The sequence below is a fragment of the Aedes aegypti genome, chromosome 3 (genome assembly GCF_002204515.2).
Source record: "Aedes aegypti strain LVP_AGWG chromosome 3, AaegL5.0 Primary Assembly, whole genome shotgun sequence".
In the NCBI taxonomy this organism is placed as follows: Eukaryota; Metazoa; Arthropoda; class Insecta; order Diptera; family Culicidae; genus Aedes; species Aedes aegypti.
The window spans coordinates 291,190,785-291,217,781 of NC_035109.1; the positions used below are offsets into that span (position 1 = coordinate 291,190,785).

At 37.0% G+C, this 26,997-nt stretch overlaps 1 protein-coding gene across 8 annotated transcripts in view; it reads left to right on the forward strand.

The window, feature by feature from the left end:
• Window positions 1-3,719: 3,719 nt before the first annotated feature.
• Window positions 3,720-26,997, forward strand: part of LOC5578976 (putative uncharacterized protein DDB_G0277255) — a 296,522-nt gene continuing 273,244 nt past the window's right edge. For 2 of the 8 annotated variants that reach the window (XM_021848808.1, XM_021848814.1), the window contains exons 1-2: window positions 3,720-4,259; window positions 17,086-17,148. The gene's annotated coding sequence lies outside the window, so the exon portion shown is untranslated. Of the gene's footprint in view, window positions 4,260-10,118; window positions 10,663-17,085; window positions 17,278-26,997 lie in introns of those variants that run through there. The other 6 variants (XM_021848812.1, XM_021848815.1, XM_021848810.1 and 3 more) reach the window with 5 other exon arrangements.

Consider the following 26,997-nt stretch of genomic DNA (forward strand, 5'->3'; position numbering starts at 1 on the left):
CAAGAAAAGTAAAGAAATTCCTTAACTGAAAGGGTCAAGAAATTTCCTACAGAGAGCCCCCTTTGCAGTGACATTTCTTCTCAACTGTGTACTGCGATCAGAAAAAAGTGATTTTCTTGACCATTTCTTGGGAGAAATTTTCCACGCATCGAGATAGGCGATTCCTTTTCTTGTCAATAGCAAACCGGCCTTGAACTTATTTTTTTTTTAACTGCATACTGCGATCAGAAAAAAGCGTTTTCTTGTGCGGTTCCTTGAAGGAATTTCCCATGCATCAAGATATGCCGAGAAATAACTTGTCAGCAGTAAACCAGGCTAAAATCGCGATTAAATCAGGAACAATAAATTAGTAGAAAGAAAAATGCTTTCGAAAACCTATTCATCTTGATGGAGAATCGTGTGTGAATAATGAAAATGGTCTATTTTATCACTTAATAAATAAATTGCTGCTTCGCGCAATAAAAGTAAAAATTTAATTGACAAATATGGTTCACAAATTATTGACAATGAGTTCCATTTGAAATGACATTTCTTCGCAACTGCATACTGCGATCAAAGAAAAATGATCTTCTTGGCCATTTCTTGCGAGAAATTTCCCACGCATCGAGATAGGTGATTACTTTTCTGTGCAGGTGCATAGTTTCCAAAACTTTATATTTAATCGGTGGTCGTCTTGCCCCATATGGGTGGCAAACTTGCTTCATAGTGCTGAAATATACGTTATTTTGGATAATATTTGAGAAGCATCAAAACTAACACTTTTAGAATTCTTTTCAATTTTGAATGACACAGTGTCTATAAGAAAATGTCAAACTAGCATCATGATACCAGAGACGTCTTTGATGATACTAACTTGGTGGATATGAAGGGATGTTTCCCTCACTAAGTATATGTGAATTCAGTTTACAAAATTTCATACAAATTGAGAGTCGAAGATGACAACTCTATTTTTGTAACACAAATTCTAATTACCTAATAGGTCCACTAGTGGCCCATATAGCCGTAGCGGTAAACGCGTATAGCTATTCAGCAAGACCAAGCTGAGAGTCGTGGATTCAAATCCCACCGGTCGAGGATCATTTGGGATTGGAAATGTTCTCGACTTCCCAGGACATAGAGTATCTTCATACCTGCCACACGATATACACATGAAAAATTGGTCAACTGTCAAAGAAAGCTCTTAGTTAGTCATTGTAGAAGCGCTCATGAGAACACTACGCTGGACAGCTGGGTATGTCCCAGTTGGGACGTTACGTCAGGAAGAAGAAGAATGGTTCCATTTACGTACACAGAGACGGGTTTCAACTCAATTTTGGGTTGTTTCAACGAATTCCATAGTTGAGCCCAATTACTTAATTTTGGAAAAATTTCCAAGGTAGTTTGCCTTTAATTCTGTTAAATAAATACACTCAATTTTAGGTTGATTTAAGACAAAATTTAGTTCCATAAACATAAACCCAAACATAAGAAAAGTTGCATTTACCCAAATTTGGCTTATTGGCCCAAAGTACTCCGATTGGATAGATGCAGCTCTCTTCATTTTTGACAACATTCGTGAGGAAGGAAAAGAATACTGAGAGGTTTTGAGTACCTTTTACGTAAATGGAGGTTTCAGTGTGTTAGAAATTCCTTCGAACGAGTTTCTAAAAAACAATCAAGAAATGTTTGAACAATTCCAGGGAAAAAACCTTGTTGGAACAAATGAAAATTTGTTGACGAATTTATCAAGGCCTTGTCATAAGAATCCCTGACTATGTTTCTAGTGAAAATCTTGTAGGAGCTTTCAGAGAAGTATCTATAGCAGTTCTTGGAAGAGTTCTAAGGTGAATTCCAGGTGAAATCTTCAGAGGACCTCTTGAGGGATTTGTTCGTCCAAATCCGATGTTATATAGCAAAACTGTAAACCTAACAGACAATTCAAGTATCGCCGGAATATGTCCCATCGCTTCCTAGCTCAAAATTACCCTTTTTGTAACCATCATAGCTCCATAGTAACGTGCAAGGGGTGGTTTTATCAACCGAACCTCCTCCGTTGGGTTTGTTGCGAGCGCTGCGACGATTCTGATCGCGAGAGCTCGTAACAACAATTCTCGAAAACTTATTCATACAGACTCAAGTCAAAAAAGTATACAAACTTACTTTATCGATCCTACGTGTTTCGCAGACGAAATTCTACACGTTTCGCTCAGAACCAACTAAATTATTCACTTTTAGAACGTTTAATTTCCGGATTTACAAAACGACGAAAGTAAGATTTTCAACTTTCGCAACCTAACCACTACTTTCGCCGCCCCGCTGTATGGAAAGACAAAGTGACTTAACCACGAATCAAAACAAAACACTACTTGAGTCGATTATAAACTAGTAGAAAAACGTCGCAAGTAACTGAATAAAACGGCGTATAATTTTGTCATAAAATTCTTGTGTGAAATAATAGGAAATCCATAGTTTTTGAACACGAGCTCATTGTATGCAAAATTTAAGCAATGTGCACGTCGAAAAAAATGTTAACAAGGTGATTCATTTTAAAACAGTTTTAGAAGACAGGTTATGATTCTTATGAATTAATTTTCTCAAAACCGTATGGAAGTTACTTAAGTCGATTTGAAAAAGTAATCGAGAATTCTACTTACTCTCATACCCGTGTACAGTAGATTCTTGCTAGATAAAATTACCCTTTTTGTAACTATCATAGCTCCATAGTAACGTGCAAGGGGTGGTTTTAACAACCGAACCGCCACCGTTCGGTTTGTTGCGAGCGCTGCGACGATTCTGATCGCGAGAGCTCGTAACAACAATTCTCGAAAACTTATTCATACAGACTCAAGTCAAAAAAGTATACAAACTTACTTTATCGATCCTACGTGTTTCGCAGACGAAATTCTACACGTTTCGCTCAGAACCAACTAAATTATTCACTTTTAGAACGTTTAATTTCCGGATTTACAAAACGACGAAAGTAAGATTTTCAACTTTCGCAACCTAACCACTACTTTCGCCGCCCCGCTGTATGGAAAGACAAAGTGACTTAACCACGAATCAAAACAAAACACTACTTGAGTCGATTATAAACTAGTAGAAAAACGTCGCAAGTAACTGAATAAAACGGCGTATAATTTTGTCATAAAATTCTTGTGTGAAATAATAGGAAATCCATAGTTTTTGAACACGAGCTCATTGTATGCAAAATTTAAGCAATGTGCACGTCGAAAAAAATGTTAACAAGGTGATTCATTTTAAAACAGTTTTAGAAGACAGGTTATGATTCTTATGAATTAATTTTCTCAAAACCGTATGGAAGTTACTTAAGTCGATTTGAAAAAGTAATCGAGAATTCTACTTACTCTCATACCCGTGTACAGTAGATTCTTGCTAGATAGATATTGCGAAGAAGAGCATACTCCAGAAAGAAAAGAATTTGCATAATGGGGAATTAAAAAGAATTTGCATAAAGGGAAATTCTTCACGATAGCCGGGTTAAAGTTGCCGAGTTGAAGGATCTACGACTGTTGAGGACTTCACTGTATTCGCTGGAAGCCCGGGGGGACACCACCTGAGCGCTACCTCAATGTATGGAGCAAACAGCTCCTAAAAGGTGTAGGTACCTAGCTCTTTATACAATATGGCAAACGGTTGTTGGTGTAAGGGTTGTTGTTGATCAATGAGCCATGTAATCGTCGTTGTCGTCGTCGTCGCCGCCGCGAATTCAGTGCGATTGAGATTGATTCCTTGTGGTGGTAGTCGGTCGGGCTCCGCGGTATGATATGTCGCATTTTTTTTTATTTGGGTAAAAACCATAAACCGGTGGGAGCTCATTACTCAATTCATATTTTGGATCACCGTGATTTGTAACGAACTTCACGGATAGCTGAAGAACGTGGAGAACGTGACCCAGTTAATTGCATCGCAGTAGGTTAGCGGCAATCAGCGTGGTGCAGCAAAGTGTTCTTCTCGGTTTCCAAGGTGTTTAGCGTTTGTTTAGTGCACTTGTGTGTCAAAGTGGAATTCATTATAAATCGGTAGAAAATAGTGAAAAATGTGAACAGTTTCTCACCTTTTGTGTAACGGGCGTGCGTTGGAAGAAATAACTAACAAGTGCCCCAGTACCCGTCGGTAAGAATTCAAGTGAGAAACGAACCCGCTCCCTATTGGTAATTGTTGTGCAGCAGCAGTGTCGCAGTGCCCACAAGAAATGAAAAGTGCGGAGGCGGTTGCGGCTTAGTGCCAGTGGCGTAGTTAGGATTTTTTCTGGGGCCGAGGTAGGGGAAAACAAAATTGTATACCATTATTAATGCAAGGGGTTTATAGGGGAAGTTTTATGTTTATTTTTTCCATTCAAAAATCTTACAATGAGATGCGTCAAAACCCGTCAAAATTATCTTACGTAACACTGTGGAACATTTTTTTTGACTCAAACACCAAATTACCGCTATTTTCTTAAATAAGGATTGATGAATCCTTTGCTGTTTTCGAAAATATCATAGCACGCCTAGTTTTTGAGATATTGGCTGTTGACTATTTCAGCCAACTTGCATGCAAATTTGCCATCTTGTATGACAATTTGTTTGCTTAATTTGTCACAGAGTTTAAACTTCATGTTTATAACAATACTCATGAACAAAGTTCATAACACTTCGATGCTGAATAGATATTTTTTGATGGTTTAGAAAAGTTTCGTATTTTGCCATATAAGAGAAACGAAGAATTTTATATGCAGACTGGAAGCATGTTGAAAAAATCTATTTTGTCTAAATTTGATCATGCAATTTCACCTAAATTATATCTGAAATACAAGTTAATCATATTTTGCATGCTCTTAAGATTAGATCGCAAAAGATCATACTTAAAATTTCATGTAAACATCAATGAAACCAGTGTTTCATACAACTTTGATGACCTGCAGCTAAAAATTGTGACGTGCTGGAACATTTCTTAGAATAGCATCAGATTGAACGACCCCTTGAGACGTATAATTGGATCCTTAAGACACGCAAAAATGTCATTTTTGTTACGCTCTGTAATTAATGGACGGCCCCAATGTAATGTCTTTTGCAATAATCACAGTCTGAAAATTCATAGTTGCATGAATTTTAGCAACTGTTTTTGTGATTTTCACGTTTTGTTTCAAATTGCTGTGCCCATAATGATTAAATTACAACAATATTTGGATTACACTCCCCTAAATTTGTTGTTTTGGAATTTTGCACATATCTATGGGAAACGCTATTTAAACCAGGGCTGAAAATGATAATAGTAGTAGGCTCGAATTTCGCGAAACTCATGTGGCTCTCCTCACTTTTGTTTAAAAGCGTGAATCCCCTCAAATAGCTTATGTTGGGTGCATGAATTTTCTGAATCAATAGTGTCACATGTTGTGAGTGTGGGATGTAGAGTATTTTTCTACAGTAATTTTGAGTTACCCTTATGCAGCCCACATAAGTTGAGACGGTTTGACCAACATTGACTCCACCCCCAAGCTAGTCAAACCGATTTATGTTGATGCAATCGTTTGACCGACTGTCAAAGTTCGTTGCAGCAACACTATATTTCTTCGCATGCTTTGAATGAAAAACGGTAAAAAAACACAAGGTATTATTCTCCGAAAAATGACATTTGGCAGTGACGTCATTCCAATTGCAAACTCGAACGAGTGCAAAAGAAAGCAAGGCCTGCTCACCTTTACTATCCTCAAGGCCTTATGCTTGACGATAGGAATGACGACACATGTTTTGATGGGAAAGCGTTGTTTACACGTGGGAATAGCTTACATTGTTGTGTATACCGTGGGTAACTCTAGTCGATATAGGATTGTTATGTTGACAAGTTCTGTGGCTGTAGGAGGAATATTTCTGCGATTTTTGGGCAATAATCGAAGTAAAAAAGAGCAGAACTTTTCAAATCTAAGTACCAGAAGAAATGGATATTGATGAGATTTGACAGTTATAATTAGCATGAAGTATACCGTCAAAACTTTTAAATGTCGGGGATTATTCCCGAGTAACACACATGTTATAATTGAGGCAGAATAACTCTTATATGACCAAATCTGGTCATATAAGAGTTAGTTTGCCTCAATTATAACATGTGTGCTACTAGTGTTGTGCACAGCCTATTCCTATATCGATGAAATAGCTATGGAATTTTCTCCAAACATTCTATCCAGAATATTATAGTAGTTTACTCTAGTAATTCTTCTTTGGAGCTTTTCCAGGGATTACAAGGAATTCCACCAGCAATTCTTCCTGCGATTCTTCCAGGAATTTTCTCTAGAAATTTATCTATGGATTCAACCAGAAATTCCTCCGGGGAAAAAATCTTCAGGAATTCTTTCAAATGTTCCTCTCCAAATTAATCAGAATTCCACTGATTCCTTCAAAGATCAATCCTCAAGTGATTTATTGAGTAACTCTCCAGGGCTTACTCCAAGGCTGCCTCCACGAATTCCTCCAGAGATTTCTATAACAATTCCTTCATAGATTCCATAAGAAATTCCTCTGGGAGTTACACACCAAAAAAATCTTAGATCTACACGTAACGTAATATTAGCCTCAATCATGCAAAGCCATTTCTCATGTATTATTCAATGATAAAACCTATAAGCACATCTATTATATACAACATTGTTACCAAAATCCTTAATATTGAACGCGAAACGTCTTCTCTCGAAGAATGTTGCATGCAAAACGGCACGGTTTACATGATTTTCACGCCTATAATTCAATCATAAATAATGCACATGGAATGACAAGCCGTCGATCCATCCATGTGCATTATTTTTAGCAGAATATTCAGCGTGGAATCATGTAAACTGAGCCATCTTGTTTGCAATTTCACTTTCAAGATGCAAGAAAGTATGCAATATTGGCGAATGTTGGATGGAAGATCATAAAATGTTTCAGTTTCACTCAAGTTTGCAAGCATTATCGAATGCAATGAGACAGTTTACATTAATTATCGTTGAATGTTCAGTTGCAACTCGTTTTACATGATTATCATAAAGAATTACGTGCCATGTAAATTTGAGAATTTTTGGCTGTGTAGTTGCAAGGATTCCATCACGCATTACTCCAGGAATCACAAAACGAACTTCTCCAGGGATTCCTCAAGATATTCATCACCAGAAATTATCCCAGGGATTTCACCAAGACTTTTTCCAGGGCTTCCAGGATTCCTCTTCAAATTCCACCAGTAATCTCTTTAGCGATTCCACGAGGATTTTTTCCAGTAATTCTTCCTTTGCTTCAAGAATTCCACCAAAAAATACTCTAGAGATTTATTTAAGAATTTCTCCAAGCCTTCAGAGATTCCACAAGAAATACTGCAGAAGAATGTACTAAAACTTCATCCACAGAATTCCTCCAGGAATTCATTTAGAGATTCCGCTTGCATTTTTTAAAGAGATTCCTTCAGGTTATCCCCGGAATCTTCTAGGGAATCTTCATTAAATTATTTTGTAAATTCATCCAGTGTTTTATTGAAAGATATCTCATGATATTGCGTTTCTATTCGAAAATTTTCCGTTCTGCGGTAGCCGCCGAGTTCTACCGCAGCTGTCAAAGTTTTACCGCAGACTTGAGAATCATTGTATCATTGAACGAAACAATCTAATCAAAGTATGCTAGTAGAGATCACAGCTTTGGAAAAACAACGGAAAACAACAATCATCAGCATGGTTTCCAAGGTATCATAGCAGCCGATCGATGATGCTTTGTCAAAATCAGTAATGTGACAGCTGCGGTAGCTTTCTGTTCAACCGCAGAACGGAAAGTTATCTCTGAAATTGCAATATCCCTGAAGGAACCCTACAAGGTATTCGTCCTGGGGATGCTTCACGAATTACTTCAAGAGTCGACTAGAAATTCCTCCGAGGATTCCTGAAAGAATTTATCCATCAATTCCTACGGAGTTCCTTCCAGTATATATTTCAGGACTTTTTCCAAGGAATCCACCACGAATAACCTAAGACAATCCTTTAGGAACTGCTTCAGAGATTGCTTCAAAAGTTTTTCCGGAGATATATTTAGAAGTTTCTCCCAGAATTCTCTGGGAATTTTTCCAGTGATTTCTTCGGTTATTCCTCCAAAAAGTTCTTAAGAAATCGCTCTATGATTTTTTCTGAAAAATTCCCAATAGAATTTTCCAGGTGTTACTTTAGGAATTAAATCTGATGGCATTCAGAGAAATGCTTTATTCAATAATCTGAGTAAATATCAGTGGAATCCCAAGGAGGAACAACCTTTTGAAATTTAGTTATACAGTCAACTCTCCCTAACTCGATATTGAAGGGACCATCGAGTTAGTGAGGTATGGAGTTACAGAATACAAATCCAGTGCAACTGCGATCCAAGGGACCATCAGGAAGAATTTTTAGTTCGATCCTTAGCAGAATTCCTAGTAGATTTTCTCACGGAAATATTGATGGTTTTTCTGAAAAAAAAAAAAAATCCTTGTGTACGCTTCGGATTTTTTTTTGAATTCCGTTGAGGAATTTCTGATAAAGATTGGACTCTGAAAAAATGTGATACTTTGTTTTGGGTGTATCGCGTGGGTGAACATTTATAAGTTTAGATGTAAAAGATGAAGGAACTGCTGATTAAACCCGTAGGGAAACTCTCGATAGAATTTCTGTAAAAATTCCAGGTAGAACTTCTGAAAGAACTCCAAATGGAATCCCTGGAATAGCTCCTGTTAAAATTCCTAGAAGAACTTCTGATAGAATCTCTAGAGAAACTCCTGCTGTAATCCCTATTAGGAGGAACTTCTAATAGAATATCGGAAGGAACTCCTGACTGAATCTCTATATGAACTACTGCCGGGATCCATACAGGAACTCCTTGAGGAACTCCTTATAAATCCCTCAAAGAAATCCTTCTGGAATTCTTAGAGAAGCTCCTGATATGATCTCTAGATAAGCTTCTTAAAGAACCCCTGTTGGAATTCCAGGTGGAATCTCTAATCGACAGACGCTCGACATAAGATCGACGAGGGCCCAGCGACACCCTCTTTCTCGTTTGACAACTCCAACCGGTAAGACCCCTTTTTATATGGCACGTTATCTAAGCGTCCTTTCACGCGGATGTGCAGAAATCCCTGTGGCAACTCCTGATGAAATCTCTGGAGGAACTCTTGATAGAATTCTTAGCGGAATTTACTTGAAATTTTCTAAAGAAACTCGTGATGGAATCCCTTGAAGAGCTCCTGGTGAAATCTCTAAAAGAACTCCTGATGTAATCCGTAGTAGAACCTCTGATGTAATTCCTCGTAATGGAATCCCTACAGGAACTACTGTTAAAAAGATAATCAATGAATTCCAGATTTAATACCGGAAAGAACTCCTGATGGAATCCCTAGAGGAACTCTCTATATAATCCCTAAAATAAATTCTGATGCAATTTCTTGAGGAACTCCTGATATAATTTCTTGAAGAATTCCAGGTGGAATCTCTGAAGGAATTTCTGTTGGATTCTCTGGAAAACTCTTGATTGAATCCTCATAGGAACTACTGATGCAATCCTTGAAGGCATTGCTTATGATATTCCTGATGGAACTCCTTATGGAATCGCTGGAGGCACTCCTTATGAAATATCTAGAAGAAATCCTGATGGAATTTCTAGAGGAACTCCTGATATGATATTTGGAAGAAATCCAGGTGGAATTTCTGAACGAACTTTATATGGAATAAATGCAATAGTGAAAGAATTTTGCATATCCGTTGACCTGTTCTCAAGATAACTTGTGACATACAAATACCATTCCGTTTTCATTTACATTTAGATTAATTCTTAGCTTTCGATTCAACACATGTTTTAAGCACGTGTACAATGTAGACTGGAAAATCAAAACATTTCATGTTCAAAATCATGAAACATTCTGGCCTCCCTGGCCCCCTGCCCCTCCTCCTGTGCCTACGCCATTGCTTATTGCCGCTTCGAATCGAAGTCCCCAAACCAGCAAAGGGGAAAGGAAGTTTGAATTCTCGCGGCGGCAAATCGCGGGGCAACGACGGCAGCGGTCTCGTTTTTGACCGGGCTGGCTCAGTACCTACTCAGGTGAGCTTTTTGGTCGCGTTTTATTTAGTAGCACGTTTCGCGTCGTTGCGTTGGTAACGTTCGATAAACAGTAAAGTGTCTGTTTGGAAGCGGTGTGTTTTCGTACAAATGTGTCAAAAATTGCGCCGATTTCGATTTTTTTCGCATTACATGGTGAACCAGCCCGAGTGATTTGAATAAAATCCACTTTCGATCGATACTGGTGGTTCACTTAAGCTAATTAGCAAAACAAAATCTATCAGAAGGCATGCTGATTTGCGAGTGCTGATAAATCGGTGATTAGTGTTGTATTGGTTCGCTAACGAAGAGCGAAACATTCGCCAAAAACGTAATCAATGTCCTAAACCGAAAAGAAAAGTAAAAGAGTAAACAAAAAATCGAATGAACAATTGGCTGGTGATCGAACGAACAAACGAGATAACGAGAGATTACGTCCACTTCGAATAGATATCATTGTTGTGAGGTGGGTTATGACAACAAAGCAGGCGAAAGTGAGTGAAATGCACTCTGCAGCAGATGTGATCTGAAAAGTGAATGTTCAGTGCACTCGCTAATGAGTGAATGGATTGCAGATTTTAATCAAAGTTAAGAGTTGGAGAAAATACGCTAAAAAGTAAGCATAGTTTAATATTTGAAACCTGCAGATCAATAATGAAGGTTTCTTCGACTTCAAGAATATCGCGTTAAAGAACAGAAACTGATTGGAAATATGATTTCGGTTCCATCATAGTGAACCAAAACATTAGATTTTTGTATGGTCTCGTGAGAGTAGATTGTAATGGATCTCCGGTTAGCTCAATGAGCAAGGATTTGGATTGTCAATCCAGAGGTGGCATGTTTGATTATCAGTGTTGTGAAGGATTTAACGGGTATGTTTTTTTTTCTAAATTGAAGAGACCACCAAGTTGAAGAAGTATCGAGGTACAGAACACATATTTTTCAAGTTTTAAGCTTCTTATTGTTCTGACAAATATATTTAAAATAGTAATTTTAACGTGCGAAATAGTGAAATTTTAAAACATTTGCCTACACGCTACCATGAAAGTATGGGTACAATGGTACCCATTTCCAACTAAAGTGGCTTAACTCATAAAAAGAGTAAAGTCGGTTTACTCATTAAACAGTATTCGCTTCGAACTTCAAATAATGGGTATTTTTCACTCTTGGACTCTAGAATTAAAATGGGTACTAAAACCTCTTTTTTCACTAGCGATGCTTCAGATTGAGGTTAAGGAATTTGAAGAGCTTAACATGAAAATAAAATCAAAAATTAAACACTCTTTACGTATTGTTTTCATTCGTCACATTTTATCATCGATTATATTTCAAGATTTTATTCACGTCCGTCTGGGACGCAAATTGCTGCCAAACATCTTTCCGGAAATCGGATGTCGCGTAGAATGATGAAATCTCCGCAACTTTCGCTGGAATCGCAGCAGCTAATTATCCTTGCGGTCGTTCAAAAGCTGTAACGAGAAAAGCAATTTTTGTAAGGATCAACTAACCAGAAAATGTATAAATGTGTAATATTACTTACGTGTCGAAGAATCATTTTAATATTTTTCTCACTAACTCCGAGAGACAAAAAACTAAAATCAAAAAATGGCGCTGTTGCCTTGAAAAGTATCATGTATACTAAATACCCTTTTTTGTTACCAGTTAGGATACTTCATAAAGAGGTTAAAGTACCCTTTTTTATGTCAAAGTAAAATACCCTTTTTCTGACAACTTCATACTGGCTATAAAAATGGGTACAAGCAACCCATTTAATGGGTACTTTAATATTAGCGTGTATAGAAACATTCCATACAAATTCTCTGAAGACATCGATGCGCTGATACGTCATCTAAGATGCCTTATTATTTTTATGATGCTACTTGTAATGTAACAGCCCATGTGAAACGGAGCTACTACTGGTGATGAAGTTTCAAGCAATCTTCCTAAATGAATACCAAACACGTTGTTGCAGGCGGTTTCGTACTCTCCTTGTACTTCATTTGTACCTCGATTGCAACCGCGGTTCAAATTTTGGATGCAAACCTTCGGTTGCATCCGAGGTTCAGAAAACAGTTGAAATCCACGCTTATCAATTTGTACTTATCGTGTCTTGCTTGTATGATGTAGTAAAATCCTTGTTTTTTTTCATAAAGTTGCCTAAAATATTGATCTTAGATGATCTACTTAAGTAAATAATTTATTCAAGCCTCAAGGGTCTTGCGGTTTGTACCAAGAAGTTCCATATATGATCGTAGAAATTTATTCTCGTGGATTTCAACCGTTCTATATCTGTCTGCTTTGGGCCATTATTTAAACCTAAGTTTTAACCGAAGTATAGAGTAAGGTGGGGCAAAAGTTCGACCTTAGTGGTATAATCAAAGTTTCCAGGAAAACAATAGCAGTTAAAACAAAACAAATACCATACAGTGAACCTTCAACATATTGGCTATAATTTTGCTGAACAAACTTGTTTCAAAATATTTACCCATTTTTAGTCATAACAGTTTCAAAATTGATTGTCTTATTCGAACTTTTGCCCCAGCGGTGGGGCAAGAGTTCGAATCTAGTGTGGGGCAAAAGTTCGCTGGCTAAAACACAAAATTTCGATCCTTTTATGACAGGCATACTTTACACCAGCCGTAAACTTAAGTTTGCCGAAAAATACACACAAAATTTTCATCAAAAAATTGCTCAAAACCGGGTTAATTGTAATATACTCAAAAATAGCAGTTTTTCGCAAAACAAAGTGGATATGTAAAATTTTGGTGACAATTTTCAAACGATCCGACAAATTTAAATTAATTTAAAGCAACCTTATAATAGGCCTAGAAACGCCCTTACATAAAATATTGGAAAAGATTTTATCTTCAATTGGTTCCATGCAACGAAAGTTTGACCAAAAATTACAATATTTACGTCGAAAAACAACAAATAGCCATAACTTTTCCAAATCTCAATCGATTTTTATGATATTTGGAGTGAAAGTCTCTTACTTGAATAGCATTCGAACCACCATGACATTTATAAGATTTGTTTTGAATTGAGCTAGAAATCTCAAAAAGAAACTCTTACCCCACTCGAACTTTTGCCCCACTTTACTCTACATGTATCTGGTTTGGCGTGGTACACTGGTATCTGTTCTGTTCATGGGGAGACTGGTTACAAGTTTAGGATTTTAAGATTAAGGTCTCGAGTAAACTAAAAAAATGACTTATTCCACGGACAATCATTGGTGAGTCGGTGCAATCTTTTTTTTTTGTAAACAATGATTAATAGAGAAGGGCAAAACAATCCAAAATTCAAATTTTGGTTCATGAAACATGTTTTTTCAGTTTAATTGTTTCTCCGTGAGATAGAATATTTAAATTGTAAAAGTGAATGATGGGCTTTGTCTCGAGTTAAAGTTGATCAATCAATCAATCAATCTTGCAAACACGGGTAGTTTGTATTATATCAATTATCTTTCTGAACCGTTGGCGATCAAAGTTAGTTAAGTTCCAAAATGTTTGAAATTTGAAACGTGAAAAAGAAGTAAAGGTACACCGGGGCAAGATGAAATGGCAAGGTTTCATACTGAAATTTTATGAGGATGAGAAATTTAACTACAGTAACATTGAGTTAACAAATGATTCCAACTTTTAGAAACGAAAAACCTGCTAACATTTTTAGCATGACTTAAAAAATCCCCCACGTTTCAACTTGTCCCGGTGTACCTTAATCTAAATTATCCTTTTTTCCTCGAATGATGGCACATTAGCATGTCACATCATCTATACGATAATATCTAAATAACCTACTTTTGGGGAGTGGTCGTCAGCTGTCGTTAGTAACAAAACGATGAGCTACTAGTGTAATGCCCTACCTAGTGGCCTTTGCCCAGTGCGAAGGCCACTGTGGCTGCGAAATTTTCTACAAAATACGTGCATGTAAAAAAGCAGAAAATCAATAGTGGGGTCACGTTTCTTATTTCTAGCATTCATTCGAACACCAACAGTGGCCCATGTGTGACGACATTGCGTCGGAATCATTGTTGGCGAATTAAAATGCCACCAGTAGCCCGAGAGCGAACAACAACAGCAGCACAAATCACTGCAAGAGTTTTGCGCGCCATCATCGGGTGTGGGGTCTTTGAATCATTATTAAGCAATTTGTCTCCTAACAAACCACTTGTCATTCCGATGGAGCCGTGCAGAATGGAAGAGAAGTCTGCGAAGTTGGCAATTTATCTCTTTGGTCAGGTGGCACGCTGAAGTCATCGTCATTCAACAAGGCTGAAGATTTGTCTCTGTCAGTAATATGATTTTTACAATATTTTTCGAATAATAGAGATTTTTGCCTTAGAAAAGCGTTATACCCAAATGTGAAGATAATCGACCAAACAAGGATACAGTACTGGTCAGAATGACACAAAATGATCAAGTTTGGAGGCTTGAATCTCTATTTTCCAGTATTTCGATTGACCTGAAATTTTCACCGAAGTTTGAAAAAAAAAATGAAATTTGCTTTGCTGGAAATTCACAATTTTTCATGAACAGACTTCTGGCTCAACGTAAATGTCTGGTTTTGATACACATCATCAAATGTTGAACTGGAAATAACCTTTAAATGAATATAATTAGAACAGAAAACCAAAATTGTTCATTTTAATAGGATAAAAAAGTAGAACAAAATTTTCTTCTGAGTAAAATTCATATTTCTGAGCTTTGGTGAAAATTTCAGGTCATTCGGATCTCCAGAGATCCTAAGACTTTTTTTTCTTTTGTATGCAAAACGACCAATGCGTGTCTTTTCCTATTTTCGATTTCCGTGTGTTGGGGATAGAATCTACAGTTATAAACATGAATGAATAAAAGCATAATCAAAACAACGAATTCAGCCCAATTCAAGAATAGGGAACAACTGCATGCGCGGCGCTGAAAACATAGACACAACAAAATGCATCATCGTTATGGGAATGAAATTGATACGCTACGGCTATGAAAAGGAGTTTGATCGATTTATCAGTCTGAAAGGAATGGAAAGTTCGATAACAATGAGGGTTTTCTTGTTGTCTATATTTTATGCTGTTGTTCGTCAACATCGTTCGTTTAAATGCAATACAGCGGAAAACATTATCAAAACACTCTGAGCAAATGCGTGTTTCAAATTGTTGATGCGTAACAGAATAGGCACTAGAATAAAGCCCTTATCGTACGAAATTTATCCAACTATTTCTATAGACTAAGTGATGCACAAATCAGTATTTCGAAGTAACTCAGATAAGTCTGATGAGAAAATATTGTATAAACCCCAAAATGCTGCCTTGAGGGACATTAACTCTTACAAGAAGTCTTTGAGACTTGAAGTACTGATAATTAATCTGAAGTCTACGATTTGACAGATAACTTTGGATTATTATAATAATGTATGTTGGAAAATTAAAGTTTTTTTTTAAGTTTACAGTGGATCATTAAAATAGCCAAAACGGCCGCTATGGAAAGCATAGATAGCGCCACCGTAGCCTTGTGTGTTTGACAGGACAGCAAATTTTGATGAGTCGTCGAATGTCCTTGTCGGATTTTTCGTTGATGCGTACTATCATTTTATTCAATATGACCCTTTCAAAAAGTTTTCTGATGGAGAAGTGTAAGCTAATTGAACGATAGCTGGAAGCATCTGCATGATTTTTGTCCGGTTTTAAAATTGGTACAACCTTGTCATTTTCCAATTTGAATTTTTAATAATAGTTCTAACTTCTTCCAAATCAGTCCTCCAAGTAATTCAAAAATATCACTATCAATCAGTCAATTGTCATTCATATTTATCAAACATGTTTGATTGAGAATCATGCGAGAATCGTAGATTTCCGGTTTCTGATTCCTTTATTGCACTCATGCGGTTTACTAAACAGACAATTATTGAACGAGCAGAAGCACATTTCCCCAGAACAAATTTTGACACCTCAACTCTAATTAGATATCAACACTTCCAATGCCAGTGTCTCGTGCTGTTCAGATTCATCTACTCAATGATAATTTTTCCCGTTCCTTTAATTTGGGTAGCACGAGCTCTCCATTGGCTGTCGTCGACACGAGTTGAGATTCTTTCTACAACCCGGTTCGTTGTTGTGCATGACATGATGTAATTATCTCCCATTTGGGTGGATTCTTTGGGCGCACCTTTCTCGATGTTAATGTATCCTCTGCTAATAAGTAGGGTGCCGGTGCCATTAGTGGACTACCTAAGCTATAAAAAATCATAACAAAATAACGAAAAGCCTTAGCAGAGATCTTTTGGCGTCAACAGAAAGATGTCAACCTCTACTATATGGAAAAAATATAACAAGAGTGATAAAACTAATTTTTTAACATAAAATCGCTTGAGCCACTATTGGTACACGTGTTCCAGTAGTTGCGCTAGTGCTCCAGTAGTAGACGTTTGGGAATTATACAAGGAATTTTAAACAAAAAGGCAAATTTTTACACAGGTTTAACATTTTTCCCTTCGAACAGCAACTAATATCTTTCGAATGAAGCATTAAGAACATCTCTGGGACTGTTCTTCATTTTTATACATCCATTTTAAAAACTGCTTCCATCCGTTGATCTACTACTGGAACACGACGGCAACTATTGGTGCAAGGGAGCAATTTTTTTACGTAAACTTAATTATTTATATGACTTTTTGATGAAATAAAAAGCTGAAATTTGGCAGATCGACTAAACTAGAGGCGATCTATCCACCAAAAATAGCACATGCCGTTTTTATCAAAAAATGTACGTTTTATTCCATAGTCCAATCTACTGGTACATTACAACCATTGGAACCGGCACCCTACAGCTGACCACAAATGAACATCCTAGCAGTATAATTCCCCCACAGTAGTGTCTCGTCTTTGACTGGTCATCAAACGGTGGACTTCGGTGTAATCGAAGTAACAGGTTCTTCATTTATTTGAAACGACAACGGACTGTAATGTGCCACTGAGCTGCATACTGATACACGTTTGATGATATCATTCTCACCGGAGACTTTGGGTTTTTTTCTTTCCTCTTTCCAGCTAAAAAAAAAACCGCGCATCGAAGCCTGAGAGCGAGCAGCGAGTGTTTTCGATCGATTTGAGGTGCCCAGTCAGCCAACCTACCTGTTTTCCATCGCCGCCGTGCCCGTACTCGATGTCGATGTCGTGCACTATTATGGATGGTCGATTCCGACTATGGCATGATGATGATGGTTGTTGCTCTTGAGTAAGGTGGCCCATTTTTATATAGGAAAAATCTAACTGTAAAATTCTTAACTTACACCCCCATATTAGTTCATTCGGACCCCCAGAAACCACTGTGAAAGTTTAAGCGGAATTCGTCAACTCTAAGGGTGGGTCAGAAGAGCTTTACGTTTGTATGAAGAAAATTGTCGAAATGTATGAAAAAAATCTTCCAACTACATATTTAACCATGAGATTCGCTGCAGTAGATGACAATCTTTCGTTAGTGATTTGAAGACTCTCCTATTCATAGAGAAGATACATCAATGAATCGGAAGTATTTCCGTTAAAAACAAAAGAGTTGTACCGATATCCGAGGTAACATTGACCAATTTTTTTTTGTTCCTTAAGGTGAAACAGTTTGGAATCAACTTTTAAGATTGCACTGAAACTTCAAACGCACAAATCTCGCGATGAAAGCATCCAACAACAATGTACTTTTTATTTTGGCTTTGTGCACTAGCGGAAAGCTTAAAATAAGAAGATCAGAAACGTTTGCCAACTATTTCTCCAGTTTTGTGCCCTTGAAAACGTGAGTAGGGATACAAGTCGGCCATTTTGCCGGCCATCTTTGGACTCCAAGATGTTTCACCTTAACATAGGGAAGGAAGGGGTGGGGGGACATAACGCAAATATTGCAAATTTGATATTAAAAAAAAGTATGGTGCCAGGCTATATACTGCATTTTGTTTTCTGGAATATTTGAGCATGTTCAAAATATGTTTTAAGCGAGTTTTTGATTCAGTTGATATGGGGTACCGCGGGAAAAATATGCGTAGAACGGCAGTGTAAACAACTTACATAAATTATGGCTCCTGGAGCCGATTATGAAGACTACACTCTTACAAGCCAATTACTTGTTGTGTTATTTTTAAAATAAAAACACCTTGAACCACAAAATAGCCTAAATGTAAACAATTTTTCAATGAAAATCTGCATTTTTTTTTCAGTAATTCGTTAATGTTAGGGGTCATGCACAAATTACGTCACGCTCCAAGGGAGGGCGGTCGAAATTTTCGGAGGACTCATACAAAAGGTGTGACAAAGGGGGGGGGGAGGGGGTCGAAAAAGTTGAAATTTAGCGTGACATAATTTGTGTACCATCCCTTACTCAATTAAACATACTTATGATAGTTTTGACAAGGGAAACGTATTCGGCGATGCCATTTTCGGTAACAACTGCATTTTCCTTGTTAATATTTATACCCAGCTTTTTACGCTAGCATGCCATAAATTTTGAATCACTCCGTTCTGACTTTTCTTGCCTACACTATAAATTTTTATAGTTTGCTCGAAGCAAGCATAGCGGAAGGAAAATTTTTCGTTGTTGACGAAGTAGGGTTTCGATCTACTTCGTCGTAAGCGCTATTATTCGTCGTATCAAACATAGATTCATTGAACAAGTGTAATTTTGTGAAAGCTGTTATGGTTGGTACACTTGTACACCAACAATGCAATAAAACTACTGTATTTCGATAAATAACTTCAGTTCAATTATCCACTTTGCACTTTTTCACCGAAATCACATGGACGTACACGATCCGAGCCAAATGATTAGCGATCGACTGAGCTACACTACTTTACGATACAAGTTTCTTTCTGCCCCCTGTGTGACTCACTTCACCTGGCACTTATTTTCACTATGGAAAACCTTCGTACTTCTTCACTGAAGGATTTCATTCCAATCACACGCCGTAAAACTTCTGTAATCCATGAAATTTTATGAAATTTCCTGAAAGACCGCGTATTATTGAGAATGTAAACAAAATTGAATCCGTCTTACTGAAACTGAACAAAAAAAAACTTGTGCGCATCAATATGTACGCGATGTTCGACGCAGAAACCGGTTCCTATGATTGTGTTGTTTTCGTTGCACTGTGAGCAGCTGCCATGATTGTTCGGCCAAAAGGAATTGTGTTTATTTGTTTTTGTTGAATTTTGATGGCGAACAAGGAATTGCAAAGGAAATTAATATATTTCATCATGCTGGAAAAATGGAGGGAGGTGTGTGTAGATCTATATATTTAGGAATGAATTGTTTGGCTTCGGTTTGTATCAGCATCTTTCACTGTAATACTGTGAAAATTGCAGATTCTCACTGATCAAAGCTTAATACGATGGATACTAGCACGTCACCCTATAGGGACATTATAATGTCAGACTTTGTTCAGGTCCTTGAAATATCAAATATGTTTCACATTTTTTTTTGTGATTTACAAATATTTTTCCAGGTACAAGCTGAAGTGACTTTATGCTGTATTAATTTCGATTGTCGTTTGAAGATGCTACATCGATTTACATCATCGAGTTCCGCTTACCAATCCATGAGAGAGTCATTCTTCTGCTGAAAATGTGAAGTGCCGAGTTGCTTGAATTGCATTTTCACAGCTGCATTAAATAGTTTGGTGATGGATGACGTGGTACAAAGATTTGGAAGAATAGACATCGGTGTTTGGTTGATAACCTTTACAAAACGCTTCCTTAGAGCTAATTAATGTAATAATTTTTCTTGACGTGTGTTGAAATGCTGTAATTTTAGACAAATTATAATTGTAACTTCAACTATCTAGAGGAAAGATACCCTATTCAAATAGTTAGCTTAAAAAAAACCTTGTGGCGAAGCGTAGTATAGTAAGTGCCACGGAGAATGTATCTATTGATTGTAACATTTTTCAGTCCATCATTAAAAACATCGATGGCAAATTGGACACATTAGTTCAAAAGTATGTAAAAAAGCAGTTTCCCATGTAAGAAAAAACAAGTTGACCATTCTTCTACTAGTTTTTCTTCACTGTATGAGATAGACATGAGAAAATAGTTATACAGTGTGTTGCAGTATCGATAATAGAAGTATTCTCAAAACAAAAGATTTATGAACACTTACACCGACAAGTTGGGAAAGTTTGGAATCTCAGGACTTGTACAAAGGTATTTCTTGAGCTTCTGAACAACTTTGCCAACGACGCAATCAGTTCTGGATCTCGTTCTGGGTTCACGACAGTCATTCATACAACATATGATTGAAAGCGTAACAGGAACGTAACACATCGATTAGTTGTTGGAAATTAGAAACTTAGAGAACCCGTTCTGAAAAAAAAACAAATAAAAAAAAAATAATAAACCCATTATGCGTAGATTTCCAAAGATTTTCATTACCCGGAAGTCGCCATCTTGTTTTCTAGGCCACCATCTTGGATTCCAAAATGTGCAATTGGAAGCCTTTTGCAACCTGGACAAACTTGTAGAAAAAATCATCCTTCTAAATGATCAGGATCTTGAAATACAATAATTTTCATGAACCGGAAGTCGCCATTTTTTTGTAGGCCGCCATATTGGATTCAAAATGTTTAATTGACAGCAATTTTCAACCTGAACAAACTTGTCGAAGAAATCGTTCTTCTAAATGATCAGGATCTTGAGATACAAGCATATAGGGTGATGTGCTAGTATCCATCGTATTAAGCATTGATCAGTGAGAACTGCAATTTTCAGAGTATAACAAACTGATACAAACCAATGCCAAACAATTCTTTCTCAAAACGGCTTTAGCATTGTACAATAAGATTTTGATAAATCTTTATCTCTTTTTGGAATCAATGCAAAGAAAATGTATCTTGCCGTATTCTCAATCTGTCGTGTCGTTTTTATTTCTGTCGCCATCAGTTTCCAGATTCGTCTCACAACTTACGGCTCACTGTGATATAGTGAGTGGTCAAACATATCAACGCTATGATCAAATGTTTTACTAGAACATACAGATCTACGGGTTTCTCCCTCCATTCCTTTAGCATGATGGAATATACTAATTTCCTTTAAAATTCATTGTTCGTCATCAAAATTAAGCCCAAACTTATGAACACAACTCCTTTTGACCGAACATTTATGGCATTTACTCACAGTGCAGCGAAAACAACACAATCAAAGGAACCGTATTTTTACGGCGAGCATCGCGCACACATCGATGCGCACAACTTTTTGTTTCTCAGTACGATGGATTAAGCTTTGTTTACATTCTCAATTTTACACGGTCGTTGAGGAAATTTCATAAAATTTCGTGAGTTGTAGAACCTTTACGCTGTGTGATTGGAATGAAATCCTTCAGTGAAGAAGTACGAAAGTTTTCCATAGTGAAAATAAGTGCCCGGCAAAGTAAGTCACACAGGGGGGCGGTAGAATGAAACCCTATCTGTACAGTTGGTGCATAGTAGTGATCCTTTATAAGAGTGATTCGCGGAAGCTGATATTTATGTCAAAGTGTGAGCCAATGGACTTATCCACGGCCTTCTTTTATCCTCGTTTTTCTTTTTCTTTTCTGCTCTAAATGCGGGCAATGTTTACATAAAATGACATCCGGAAAACGAATGTTCACCGGATGAACACGAAGTGGATGAATGCATAACGAAATCGTTCATTTTTTGTAAACACGGCCCGCATTAAAGGTTTTCTTCCCGGTGGAAGGAGTAGCGTGACGTCATTGTAAATCAGTTCATCGAGCAGCAAGAGCTGTCAACGTGTGAGCCAAACAAACATGCGTTATGTTTGTTTTGAGCTTTTCTTGAAGAGTACAGCGGGGATTCGCTGGTTGGAACACGACTGCCTTCCATCTAACGAATCCGACCCGTTAGTTGGAACGACTGACAGCTGGTGAAAATGCTCCAGACTAACGCATCCGGATCGCAAATCGTCACGAAACGCACATATACATACACATTTGTTCTATATGATCTTATCCAGTGGTGTACTAAACCAACTCGGTGGAAGAATTTTGACACTAGAGCGGGTCCAGATCACGTGGAGATCATACGGGAGCGTGCCCCGCTCAAGTGTCACAATTCTCAGACCGAGTGAATTTAGTACACCGGTGGATTAGACCATATGGAGATTTCAATGCGACGGTAGTCAGACGTCAAAGTTTATTTGACATCTTCTCCTGACATTCGAGTGCTTTTTAGTTGGATTTTTTTCAACCAGCGAACATCCAACCATCGAGTCCCCACTGTAATGTAATTCGCTTGAAAATATTTTGGTTAAAGTTAATTTGCATAGAGCAAACGTATGAAAGATGTTCCTCTTTTGAAAGTTTTGTCAATGTCAATGCAATATTTTGCTGTTGATTTTTTCTGCTGTTTATTAGTTTGGAAATGTAGCTCAAAGATCTATAACGACACAAAATACAGTTTTTAGAAATGAGGAAAGTCATGTTCGTGTTACAATATTATTATAAATATTATAATATTAATTATAATAATATAATATTATAATATTAATATTATTAAACTCAGCACTGCTGGTGTGTTGCCAAATCATTCCATTTTACTTCCGCGTACCTCTCATATAAAAGATCACTAGTGCATAGTTTGTAATGCTCAAAGCGCCGCCTAGCAGTTGAATCAAAGACAAATCAATGTCCATGTCCCTTGCAGTTGCCAAAAATTTTATGGCTCTTAAGGTAATCTAGAATGCCGTGAAAAGTGCATTGTGATCTATCAAACTTTTTTTATGCTCTACCGAGGGACCAAATGCAGTACTAGAAGTGGTACCCAATCTGAGCCCGAGTGGGACGGACCTGGTTCAATCCCTAAAAATAGGCTAACCAAGGGGTAGTCCTTGAACTAGGTAATAACTTTGCTGAAGGCACCGTTCTTTTATCTAGACGGCATGTCATTCCATGTGCATTATTTATGATTTAATTTTCAGCGGGAAAATCATGTAAACCGAGCCGTTTTGCAAGCAACATTCTTTGAGAGAGCACGTTTCGCGTTCAATATTAAGGAATTTGGTAACAATGTTGGATAGAATAGATGTGTTTATAGGTTTTATCATTGAAGAATACATGAGAGATGGCTTTGCATGATTGAAACTAAAATAGCGTTACGTATAAATCTAAGATTTTTTGGTGTGTAGTCTTCTAACTACACAGTAAAAAATTCTCAAATTTACATGGCACGTAATTTTTTATGATAATCATGTAAAACGAGTTGCAACTGAACATTCAACGATTATTAATGTAAACTGTCTCATTGCATTCGATAATGCTTGCAAACTTGAGTGAAACTGAAACATTTCATGATCTTCCATCCAACATTCGCCAATGTTGCATGCTTTCTTGCATCTTGAAAGTGAAATTGCAAACAAGAATTCTCGGTTTACATGATTCTACGCTGAATATTCTGTCAAAAATAATGCACATGGATGGATCGACGGCTTGTCATTCCATGTGCATTATTTATGATTGAACTTTCAGCGTCAAAAACATGTAAACCGAGCCGTTTTGCATGCAACATTCTTCGAGAGAAGACGTTTCGCGTTCAATATTAAGGATTTTGGTAACAATGTTGTATATAATAGATGTGTTTATAGGTTTTATCATTGAATAATACATGAGAAATGGCTTTGCATGATTGAGGCTAATATTACGTTACGTGTAAATCGAAGATTTTTTTGGTGTGTAGACTCAATCTTGAGATATTTGAGTTTGAAATATTTAATACTCATAAGCAGTGGCAGTGTTTCAAACCAATCAATAAGGTGAACGGGGATTTGCACAACAATCTTTCACTCTTCCGTAAATTTTGTTTAAGGTGATACATCTCGGAATCCAAAGATGGCCGGCAAAATGGCCGATTGTGACCCTACTCACGTTTTCAAAGGCACTAAACTGGAGAAATAGCTGTCAATCGTTTCTGATCTTCTTATTTTAAACTTTTTGCTAGTGCACAAAGCCAAAATAAAAAGTACACTGTTGTTGGATGTTTTCTTCGCGAGATTTGTGCTTTTAAAGTTTTAGTGCATTCTTAGAAGTTGATTCCAAACTGTTTCACTTTAAAAGTTTAAATCCCATACAAGATCAAAACAGTTCGGAGTTCACCTTTGCTCTTGGATGAAGAGAAAAATAACCATCATCGTTTTACAAATTTTCAAAACCAGTTTTTATGCTCAAAATTTAATCAATGTTCAAAATATTCTATCTTTGCATTGCATTTGCTATCTGGGTTGCAATGATGGATTTTTAACAGGATTCCTTTAAATTTGAACGAAAAAACTGGTTTTTCATTTTTGATGATTGAATGATGGATTCTTGAGCGTTGAACCTTAACTAGTAACTATACCGAAAACATCAGCCTACTATCAGAGCTGCGAAGCACACAAGCAGACTAGGCAGACATGCAGTGTATAGTCCTTGAATCATTTTTTTTTCTTCTCGTCATAATCTCCAACATCGTCTTAAAGCAACATTTTCTGAGCTTGCGTTAACGTGCGGCAAAAACACAAACTTTTAAATGTATGGATCAGCCCTCTCACTCTTGCAAATCTGTACTGAAGAATGTATGATTTTCCATGGAACTTTTGAGTCCTTAGTCTTAGAAAATGTTAGTTTTGAACCTTCTTTTATAAAATCGTCTCACCACGCCGTACTATCTCACCTTTAAATTTTCTAATATTTGTTTTATTAAAGTGGTCCCGGAAAACTCCATCTTGCCATAAAGTAGGCTTTGGACGTCCCATACAAAATGATAGTCCCATTGACTCTCGTTTTTCCAACTTTCTCGGTGAATATCCTGTGATTCTGCTAAGAGTTCGACTGTATATCGGCAACGAAGTTTTTTTTTTTGTTAAAAACGAGTTTTATTTTTTAACCCGACGTTTCGACTCAGCTATGGCGTCTTCTTCAGAGGAAAAATTATACGACACCCCCTAGAACCCTAGACACTAAGCGAACGTATCATTTTTCCCCTGAAGAAGACACCATATCTGCATCGAAACGTTGGGTTGAGTAATAAAACTAGTTTTTCCAAAAAAAATACTACGTTTCCGATATTTCAATAATAATATCCTGGGATTTTAATACACACAAATACGTCGGAACCCTTGGCGAACAAAACGGAGAAAGAATCATTCAAATCCGTTGACCCGTTCATAAGTCATTTCGTATGTTACGAACACCCCTCCATTTTTATTTACATAGAAGATAGATTGCACTATTCACACCAAATCGAACAGCACGTTTTGAAAGTGTGACACTTAGAAGTGTGACGGCAAAGTGCAAACTTGCTATCTGACAGCATTTTGACAAAGAGAAATGTTATGAAAAGCCACGTGCTACCAATTTTGCCTTTTTCTTTCGATAATTTGTTTTGGTTTTTATTCTTCCACCACCACCAAAAGGCGAGAAAGGTTACCAGTGATGCGATCTTTTTCATTAATTCTGTTGAAAAAGTTTGTTTTAAAATAAATTTGTTAAATGATTATCGGCACGATAAAAAGAAACAAGGTATTATACTCCGAAAAGTGTCATTTGTAGTGACGTCAGTCCTATCGCAATCTCGAAGGAGTACAAGAGAAAGCAAAACTTGCTTTCTTTTATTGTCCTTCTAGCCCCATGCTTGGCGATAGGAATGACGACACATGTTTTTATTGAAAATCGTTATTTACACGTGGGTGTAGCCTACCTTGTTGTGTATACCGTGATTATCGGCAACCACCTCCGAGCAAGAATATAGGTGTGATCAACGAAGTGCACCGAAAATCCATATTTCAAAGCAACCTGCAATAGATAATAAAATTTTTCTTTGCCAAAATAATCGAAAAACCAAAAATCCGTTCGGATTTCACGAAATTATCGGGGTTGGAATTTGGAGTTAAGACACAAACAGCGTACTTTTATCAATAAACTTTCTCTAGAAAATAATTTTCAAGGATATTTGAAAAAATAAAAATCAATGTGTTGAAAATTCACAAGCCGAAAAACTAAAAAAAAGTTACAACCCTTCAAAGAGCTCTAGGGTCGTATTGGGTCCAGCACACAGAAAACGAAAATACATCCGGTCCCGAGGAGGAAAGATTAACTCGGCAATAACTTATGCATACCATATTTTGGTATCATACCTCAATTAGGTATTGTACAGTTATCAATACCTCAGTTTGGTATTATAATGGTATTTGAAAAAAATAATTAAAACAATTAAAAATACTTCATTTTGGTATTTGATAGGTATTGAGGACTGCTGGAGGTATTGAACTATTATTGAAAAATTTCACTTTTATATGAAAATCCATCAAGTATTATTTAGGTATTGCAATACCTGATCTAATTATCAGCTTGGTATTTGTAGAATATGCAGAAGGTATTATTTGAGGTATTTTACCTCTTATGCAGGGCTCATTCATACCTCATTCAGGTTGTAAGTATTGGAAATTATCTGGTATGGAATACCTCAATTTGGTATTCAGTAGTTATTTTCTTCTGCTCGGGGTGTGTTGCGGATCCTTCATGATTGTTCAATCTTCAAGTCACCAACGAAAGAATTTTCATCTGCCACAGCACACGCTATGTCTAAAAATGTATTTCAAACCGTTTTTACTATAAAGGGTGCAGAGCTACTTGGACACTTTCAGGATTGACTTTGGCATGGGGAGTTTTTCTCGGCCGAATTATCTGAAACTTTACAATAAGAAGCGCTTTATTGTGCCCAAATGTAAGCTTTGTAGCTTTAAAAAAAAAACATTGCCGAAGTGAATAAGTCAATCAAAAGTGGCAAGAATAGGATCCAGCTCTCTATTTGGTATTTTTTTATCAATAAAACTTCAAGCTCGTTTTGCCCTTAGGATTGACGGATCACACTCAAACTATCACAGTAATATATGAGGGTCTAATTCTAATTGGTCAAATCTCGGGGGTGTTACTTAAGATTTCCGTAGTTTAATCAT